Below are 8,919 nucleotides of genomic sequence, written 5' to 3' on the forward strand. Positions count from 1 at the left end.
GAAAAAAAAAGTTGAGAATGAGGGAATCATTCTCAGCCAATCATTTATTTTTGCCGCAAAAGCCTCCAACGTACCGGCGGAAATGGGAAAGGAAGGCACATGTTCTTTCCAACAAAACATGTTTCCTTAAACTATGCTAAACATTACCTTAATATATACAAAAACATAGTTTTTTTGTTTTTATTTTATTTTTATTTTTTAGAAGTTATTTTTATCGAAAAATGATTTTAAATATACCAAAATTCATTATTTTTTATTCTCTACAAATAGACATCCATATTGATATAGTTTCAAGACAAAATAAATTTTTTTTTTATATTTTCAGCTATCGTTATTCATAAGTGAATAAAAGTGAATCTGGTTTTTACTATAGTACATTCGTTATTCACTTATGAATAAAAACTCTGATTAATTTTTTTTACAATTTAAGTATCATGCATATATGAATATAACATATACTAAACATAGTATATTCATATTTAAATATTAGACGATGCATTCACTTGTGAATATTATATAGTATATTCACTTGTGAATGTTAGATGGTATATTCACTTATGAATGTTAGATGGTATATTCACTTATGAATGTTCGATGATATTTTTATATGTGAATATTACATAGTATTACATGGTATATCACATAAAAATAGTACATAGTATATTCACTTGTGAATATTAGATCGTATATTCACTTATGAATAATAGTTAGTATATTCATATGTGAATATTGCACAGTATATTCATATATGAATATTACAATGTGTTTTCAGAAATATATATAATTTTTATATGTTATTCACATATGAATAACATACAAACTTGCATATTTGTTTTGTGTTTTAATAATCATATATTGATTCAGGTGAGAAAACATATTCATATGTGAATATAACGTGGTAATTTAGTTTATGCATTTCATCAAACAGTTGGAGTGCATACAAGTAAGCTTTCTTAAAAATGCTAAAAACATGATATTTTGACTATTTAAAACTTACAAAATAGTAGATTAATAGAGAATTATATGAAATTTTTCAAAAAAAAATGATTTGATGTTTTTCAAACCTTAATTTCGAAGTTTTGTTTGATGATCGATGTTGAATGAATGACATGAAGTGAAATTGTTGTTGATTATCGATGATATTGATCTAATGACAATGGGAGTAAAAATAATCGTAGATGATGAAGATATTCTCGTATTCAAACATAGTTGAAGGTTGGATTGAAAGAACCAAAAACGAATTTTTTTGGTCTACTGTTGAATGACGTTGATGAACGTGTTTTTGACGAAGATGGATGATTGATTAACACTATATGATGTTAATCGATGATTTTAATTGAAGAAATCCGGATGATCGTTGAACGTTGGAGAAGAAATTTGGATGTTGAACGATCGAGTAGTAATGAATTTGAATTGTTATCAAATTATCCACAGTTACGTATTTGTGATTGAAGGCTATTATATCATATTTACAAGTTTGTCACCGTGTCCTTTATGTTTAGAGGCTAATTAAATGAGTGGCTGAGAATGATTCCCCCATTCTCAACCTTTTTTTATTTTCTCAATTGAACTCACCTATATATATATATATATATATATATATATATATATATATATATATATATATATTAAAAAATAAAAAATAAAGAGGAAACAAAATAAATTAATAAAATGAAGGGAAAGTATTGGAAACTGGCAATGTGATTGTTTCATGTTATGAGTTTTAATCCCACATCGATTACATGAAAAAAAAAATGTGAAGGACTCTGGCTTAATAATAGGAGGAAAAGAAAGGGAATTCATCCCACATTGACGCTGCCCTTATTAAAAGGAAACAAAACGGGTTAAATTTTCAGCGCAACGATGCCATTTTGGTATACATAAGCTGGTTCTTATTGGTTCAACCACTCCGGTTTTAACCGGTTTTCATTGAACCGTCCGATTTTTAACCGGTTTAATAACAAACGGTTTTTTGGACATGCAGAACTGGATCTGTGACCGGTTCCCGGTTGAACCGGCCGGTCCGGTCCGGTTTTCAAAACAGTGTTTAATGTTCATTTCTTTGCAATTGGAAATTACTCTATTCAATATTCAGACTTGGTTTTCTATTGCATAAAAGTTTATTGTTTGAAGATCTAGTATATTGTCAACAAATTGGTTTTCTATTGCATAAAAGTTTATTGTTTTATGAGAACCGTGATTGACAATTTGAAATAATTATATCACTCACAAGTCAAAGTTTAAATTTCAAGACTGGTTGTTTTGTCCTTAAGCAAGAAAGCTACACGCACATCAAAAAGATTGATCACAATACAACAATTACTAAAGAAGCTAATATACACAACATTTTACAAAATTTGAAATTTAGAAAGTTAGAGAAAAACCTGAGTGCAGTTGGCTATTTGACAACAGATATTCTGTTGTCTTTTGGAAATCTCAAAAGCTGAAAAAACATATGCATTCTCCACCATACCATATTTTTTCATAGCCTGCATAACTAAAAGGAAGAGTAAGAATGCATACTTTTATATAACCAAAGAAAGAAGTACAAAATCTTACTTCAAGAGGCAAGATTCCATTTTTTAAACCTATTGACAAGCGACTCAATAGATTTTTGTATCCTGAAGCTTTCCATTTGTTTTACTGCTTATGATGCTTGATGCAAGCTTTCAATCCCACGACCCAAACTAGCAGTTGAAGGAGCTGAAGGAAGAGATTCAACAACACATTCAATTCTATCACCATATAAAAGCAAACTTAAACATGTAGCCACACTGCATCCAAATGTAACCCATGGAAGCACACCAATAGGGCGAACTCGTCTTTTCCTCATAATCTCATAAAAAGTTGTTCTCATTGCTGAAAGACTTGGCTTTTCAGCAGATGCTATCACACTGTGAACCACAACCACAGTTCTTATCTTCTCAGCAGAAGCAGCTGCTTTCATGGAAGATGTATTTTTTATTCCAAAATTGAAGAAACTAGGAGCAATAACTTTTGAAGGACCAAGAATCTTGCTGATTGAAATGAAAACAAGCTTTTGGGTCTGTGTTATTATGAGTTTTAGAGATGCAGGAACTTTAAAGGTGACAACTTTTATAAAAGTTGATGCTGGGACAACTTTAGAAAGAGATGAAGCTCCTGACACTGCTGTTGCCCCTGCTCCCACTTCTAATACTGGTTTGTTTGTTAATCTTTTTTTTTGTCATGATTTGTTGTTTCTCCATCTTTTCTTGACTCTGCAACAAGCTCTTCAATGGTTTCTTCGATTTCTTGAGGGACTTCTGTGTTCCATTGTTTTCTTAAACCAAATAATGTGTTGGTATCCAAGATTGCCACTATGGTGGTGAAATTCTTTGTTTGACTATGAAGGGCTTGTATAGTTATCCAATTAGAAAAGATTTTAGTGTCTTGGAGGAGTTTAATTTATCATTTTTCAGTTCGATTTGTTCATTTAATCGGTTAATCTCCACCTGTCATATCATGTAATGATTTTAATAAGTATATAAACACCAATATCAATTTTGTATTTTATAAAAAATGAGTTATTACATTTATAAATTCCCTTTCACTTGCAGCCTCAGGTGACAATCGCTTTAGAGCACTTAAATGGATTGCAATCTCCTTAGACAAAATCTTTTGCTGCTCTCTAAGGAGCTCAATTTGGTTAATTGTCTTTATGCTGATCTGTCAATCACATACAAAGATAGTTCTAAAAAACTACATAGTATTTGCTACAAAGAATGGCAACCTACTTCACTCTTGCTACCAATATAAATAGGTAATGCACTTTATTTGTTACACATAAGTATGTTGACAATATTGATAAAGAAATTGAAGGCAAAAACAATGCCTACTAGAGAACTTTCTTGTTGCAAAAAAGTATCCTCATTGTTAATTTCTTGATCTAATCTGGCCCCTGATGAGAATTCAGAATATCTGGTTTCTGTTTGCAAAGAGTTAGAATGTCTGGATTCAATAGGAAGATTATGAAGATGATTATCTATTGGGGGAGTTAAAGGTGTACTCATAGACTTTGCACCACTTGATCTATCACTAGCCCCAGATATACTGTCACGTTTCTAATAAAAGAAAAAAAATATAATCAATAAAATAATGATTTCAAAATTCAAACAAATAATAAATAAATAAAGCAAGAGCAACCGACCTGTGGTTTCAACCAGTTGAGTAGTCCAGGTTTTTTGGTCTTTTTCTCTTCATTCAATGCATTGTCATTATTTTCCACACTTCCATCAAGCGAAACATATAACTCAGTGTCTTCATCTTCCAAAATTAAGTCACGTTTTCGATGTGGAAGATATGCCAGCTAGCAATTGAATGAAGTTAGATTTTAGAAAAACATAAGCATGATGTTTGGCAATGTATATCTTATTTTTGTAATTCCATTCCATCGTTATGTATGACATTTAAGGAGGCTACAAATCAAGAAAGTTGAGTTACCTCTTCTTCTCCAAAGGAATGGCGTCTTCGTAAATTTGGGCAATGAGAAAATCTAGAGGCAGGAGTTGACTTGGTGGAGACTAAGATTAATTTGGTCAACCTTTGTATTCGGCTTAACAAAGCAGCTTTAGCTTCTTCTTCTTGCTCCAATCTTGATTGCAACTTCATTTGACCATCTTCTAGCTTTACAAATTACAACACATCACACAATCACAAATGATGTTCAAAATTAACACAAATATTTTAATAGAAACCAAAAGTATACCTTTTGTTTAAGAAGAAAGATATCATCTCCTCCGGTATTATCCTTTAACTGTAGAATTACCACAATGACACCCTTCAAATGTTCTAGCTCCTCCTTTAATAATTGAATTTCATTTTGGTATTTCTTTATAAGCAATTTCTCATCAATTATCTGCAAAATTAAAATGGTGTCACAAAATTACTTTGAAGCACCAAAGATTAAATTTAATGTGTAATGGCATACCTTATTTTGTGCTGTTTGAATTTCTATATGTTTTGCACGATGTGCGAACTTTAATCTATTATGTGTCTCCTCTGAATTGCTTGATGAGGGAGTAACAGTGCAAATAAGCTAAAAAAAGGATGCAAATAAATATTATTATTTGTTCATATTTCATAATGTTGTTTATTTAAATTTTGAAACTTATATGAAAAACTTACAAATACTCTTCCATGTCCACTTAATGAAGATTGAAGGAGCCTAGTTAACTTTGAGTCCCTATATGGCACATGAGCTGATCTTGCATCTGTTAATTTTGATATAACCTGTGACAATTTTGAATTAATAAATGCTAAAAGAAATATAAATGGTAAGATAAATTTATTCATAATGGTACCTATTTATTTCCCTTTGTGACAATTAACATGACTAAAAGTAGATATTTGTTTGTAGAGCAAACTATTGCACTGATAAAATAATGGCAATGATTGAGGCCTCACAGTTCCAAGGGTTAGCAGACTTTTATTTATATAAGATCCTTCTTTTCTACGAACACCTGTAGTCTCAGCTTTTGAGCTCTCAGAACCTGCTAAATCTACGAGGTTCTATAATTTGAGATGAAATTTAAAAAAATTAAAAAGTCAACAAGTGAATAACTATAAATTATTTAGGCTAATTCAGATGCATACCAATTGTGACAAGTTAACATCCCCACCATCACCATTTTCACCACAAGGCTACTCTCTATTGTCTGTTGGAAGGTAAAAAAATTAACAAAAGAAATTTAACCCAAAAAATGAATTATTTTTATCCAATCAGAAAGTTACCAATGTAAATATTGTGTGACTTCTGCTGCTGAGCAAATTAAAGTTTGTTGAACCGACATGTTTGTGCTCTGTGATAGTAAAGATCACAAGAATGGAAGATCAATTACATTTATTAAATAAATAGATCATCATGTAAAAAAATGTTAACTAATAATGGGTAAAAACTATTTCATAATATAACCTATAAAATGATTAAATGTATGAGTAAAACATAGAAAAGACAAACCTTCTCCTGCTGCAATGAGAGAAAGGGTATGAGCAGGAGATAACACAACTTCTTCCTTTATACCTTCAACAAAGGTTCCCTACAAAACCAATAATTATAGTGTACAACCCTATGAATAAATTATTGAAATGCATCTAGACCATGTTACACAGCAAAGTGGTGAAATTGAATAAGATAAAAAGAGAGGCTGAGATGGCGGTATATTTATGGTCAAGAACTCAAGATTGGCAGAACTGGGGGTTTCAAAATGTAATCATAGCAGGGACGTGGCCAAGATAAACAAAAAGGGGTAGAGATTATCGGATTTGAGATTTTGAAAATTGAATCGACAACAGATACATACCTGACTTAGGATTCCAACGATTAATCATTAATAGGAGGTACCTGGTGAGTTTTAACAAACGTTTTTTGATGGAGTATCTAGATGAGTGGAACAATAAATCTAGGGGTTTTCCCAAACCGGTGGTTTGTGTCGACCGAAAAATCCTTGTAGTTCCATAAAAACGGTATAGTTCCTTTGTCTCCCTTTTTTTGATCAATAGCTATTGCAAGTTGATTTTTTGAACGTAATATCTATCGCTCTCTACACCAAAGCGAAGACGAAGATGAAAATACTTGATTGTGGAGGCCCTTTGTCTATTTGTGAAGACTAAAAGATGGAAACGTTGAAAGAAGGAAACGACTGATGTTCACGTCTTCTATTCATGACCGCTGCTCACGTTGATTGCTTCAATGCGCCATAATATGTTGTTCACAAATTTGTTGCTGAACCCTGGAGAATCAACCTCGGTTTTCCCACTACTGACTAGTGTTCGAAGAACCATTTGTGGTGGGTGATGGAAGAGAGGGAGGTAAGTCGACCTTGGTTTTCCCACTACTGACTAGTGTTCGAAGAACCATTTGTGGTGGGTGATGGAAGAGAGGGAGGTAAGTCGACCTTGGTTTTCCCACTACTGACTAGTGTTCGAAGAACCATTTGTGGTGGGTGATGGAAGAGAGGGAGGTAAGTACCTGAGTGGGAATCTTGTAGTAGCTACATGAGTAGGAATCTTTAATGTATTTCGAGATTAAAATCAAAACGTTGCCATCGTTAGATTAACTGTTTGGCACAAGATCTTGTTCAATTAAATTTCTGAAAGAAGAATGCAAGAAATCGGGAAGATATAAGAACCAAGGTCGCCGGCAGGTAGGGTGAGCGGAGGTAGCGAATCTTGCAGAGAGCTCTCCCGTTTCGTTTCTTCTTGAAAAAAAAGCCCTAGATGATGGTCCCTACAATTTTTTGATAAGATAAACAATGGGACGCATGTTTATTTTAAGAATTAAGAAGTGACATGCATACACGACACACTTTCATGATGGGTGCCCTCCGCGTTTTTTTATTATTATTATTTGGACACCAATTTAAAGGCACGCAAAAATGCGTGTCTTGAATCCTTCAGATTTTAGGAGAGATGACGTTATTTTTAGGACACAAACTTTTGCGTATCGTAAATCACTGTGTGTCATTGTTTGCGCGCCATTAAAGGCATATATTCTAGTAGTGACTATAATTGGTATGTACTTGTCCCGATAGTAACATTGTCCTTTTGGGTTGCCTTCACCATAGCAATTTGATAGGATGAATTATGGAGAAAGAGGTTGATTATGATTTATTAATATATTATAAGAATAATATATTAATTGAGAAATCATATTATTTAATCAGTATTGATCAAGAATTAATTTGGAATTAATTTAGTGATCAAAAGAGACTGATTAAAATAACGGGGACTGATTATGTAAATTAGTGATAGTTGTAGTTTGGGCTAATGGACCATATTGATAAGTGGTGGACGAAAAATCTATGAGAATCCATAAAGATTTTGTCCAAAACCTTTCATGTGGAGGTCCGTATGTTGCTTAGGGCCTAAGTAAGGGAATTAGGGTTTCCAAGCTGAAAACCCTAGGAGCCTCGACTATAAAAGGAATCCCATTTCCTAAAAAATCGAACTTATGCATTCATAAAGAACCCTAGCCGATTTTAGAGTCTCTCACTTCTCTCTCATATTCTTCCATTGCTACTTGGTGCTTCTGACTCATTAGAGGTGCAGCCATTGAGGCTCTAAGCTCTTGAAGGTCAAGATCAACTAGCTACAAGTGAAAGGTATTCTTCTTATCTTTTTTATGTTATGGATTTTGAAAACAACATGCTAGTTTTAGGGTTTATGCTTTAGATCATTATTTTCATGTATAACTTGAGAAAAACCTAGATCCAAAGCATTAGGGTTGCATGTACACCATAAGATCGTTGTAGTGCTCAAAACCCATCTCATCCTCCATCAATTTCCCAATAAGAAAAGACATTATCACACCCATTTGCCATATTTCATAATCAAAGGAAGCATCTATAGCAAGAAATATTCTAATATACTTCATCCTAGCTACTAGTGAGAAGGTTTCCTCATAATTAATTCCTTGAGTTTGAATGTAACCCTTCGTAACCAACCTAGCTTTAAATGTGTGCACGTTCCCATCCATGTATGTCTTCTTCTTAGAGATCAACTTGCACCTGGTTGTATGGTCAACCAAATTCCAAACTGTGTAATCATACATGGACTGAATTTCACTTTTAATACTCTCCTTCCATTTAGCATCTTTGGAGCCTCACATCGCTTCCTTATAATTAGATGGTTTATCCATAATAGCAAGTATACGATCTTGATTAGCACGTATCCTTCTGCTTCAATATGGAAACCACAAAACTCAAAATAAATATGTACTCTAATAAATCTGCAAAGGGAAGGAGTTGCAATTATGTCAATTTTCTCAATAAGTTGATAAACCTCAAGTTGAGTGCTAGTTTCAACTATAGGTTCTTCTTTGTTTGACTCTTATCTCTTCAAGATTCATTGGGCTCTCACTAGCTTCTTTGGACATGATCTCACTCTCAAGGAAGAATCCCC

The 8,919-nt window shown here is 32.9% G+C and overlaps 1 pseudogene across 1 annotated transcript; it reads right to left on the bottom strand.

Annotated features, from left to right (window-relative positions):
* Positions 1-2,322: 2,322 nt before the first annotated feature.
* LOC145050493 (kinesin-like protein KIN-7K, chloroplastic) lies at positions 2,323-6,801 on the bottom strand (annotated as a pseudogene). The gene is made up of 16 exons (XR_013683415.1): positions 6,697-6,801; positions 5,978-6,056; positions 5,752-5,819; positions 5,614-5,675; positions 5,425-5,529; positions 5,146-5,250; positions 4,949-5,056; positions 4,727-4,876; positions 4,462-4,644; positions 4,169-4,327; positions 3,858-4,082; positions 3,553-3,687; positions 3,427-3,473; positions 2,597-3,340; positions 2,385-2,489; positions 2,323-2,331 (listed from the first exon to the last, which is right to left on the bottom strand). The product of XR_013683415.1 is annotated as a kinesin-like protein KIN-7K, chloroplastic (transcript).
* Positions 6,802-8,919: the final 2,118 nt, after the last annotated feature.

The sequence above is a fragment of the Lactuca serriola genome, chromosome 5 (assembly GCF_051521515.1).
Source record: "Lactuca serriola cultivar US96UC23 chromosome 5, Lser_US96UC23_V15, whole genome shotgun sequence".
NCBI classification, from domain to species: Eukaryota; Viridiplantae; Streptophyta; class Magnoliopsida; order Asterales; family Asteraceae; genus Lactuca; species Lactuca serriola.